The sequence below is a fragment of the Chrysochloris asiatica genome, unplaced genomic scaffold (assembly GCF_000296735.1).
Source record: "Chrysochloris asiatica unplaced genomic scaffold, ChrAsi1.0 scaffold00209, whole genome shotgun sequence".
Lineage (NCBI taxonomy): Eukaryota > Metazoa > Chordata > Mammalia > Afrosoricida > Chrysochloridae > Chrysochloris > Chrysochloris asiatica.
Window position 1 is genome coordinate 2,175,608 of NW_006408727.1, and position 969 is coordinate 2,176,576.

Sequence of the window (969 nt, forward strand, 5' to 3'; positions counted from 1 at the left end):
CTGGGCCAGGTGCTGGGGTCATAGTAGAGAACCAAAGAGACATCCTGTCCTTGAGACAAAGTCTTTGTTTTCCTAGTAACTTTTTCCAAGAAGACCACCAGACTCCCTAGCTTACATACCACCTCTTCTTGCCTGACCGTGGCTGTGAGCCTCATATTGTGAATCTGAGGCAACAGGCAGGAGAATAAAGGCCTATAGGCAGAATTGTTAGGTAAAATATAAGACACCCAGGGAAATTTGGATTTCAGATAACAGTGAGTGACTTCTCAAAAACAGATTGGACTCCCTGCCCCATACTTGGTTTGGACATTGAAATTGATGAAAGTTTGTGGAAAAATCCCACGATCTTTTACTTACATTTTTCCGTTAACATTTTGAAGCTCCCTTGCATGTACAAAGAGTGTAAGAAAAGTTTATGATCCACATGATGAACGTTTCTTGGGAGAGGAAGGAAGCGTCCCAGACATGTCAGGAAATGGCTTGAAACAGCAGAGAGGAACAACTAACTTAGGGTTTTATGATGGGGCCAGAGTGAGGGCTCTCGTGTGGTTGGGGCTTGTGTGGTTTCAACTTCCTACCAAAGGAGGAAACACCTGGATTTTCATATCAGTTTCCCTGGATGTAGGGCAGAAGGAGATAAGGTAGTGGTGGGTCTTGAAAGGTGTCAGCAGTGAAACATTAAAAATGGAGTCAGGCTCTTCCTCTCTCAGCCATCATGTGAGTGCTGCTATGTTCCATCTTCTCTTTGTCTTCTCATAAGAGATTCCTGGCCAAGAAACAAAAGCAGAATCGTCCCAGTCCCCAGTGGCTTTGAATGAAAACTGGTCATAAAATCACATCCAACTCCCAGAGAAGACACTGGAGAAGAACCCAGCTGGGTCTCTAAGGAGTCACACATGTGATGACCCAGCACATAATATACACAGATCCTAGCACTCTACCATATCAAGTTCCATTTTGCCAAGATTT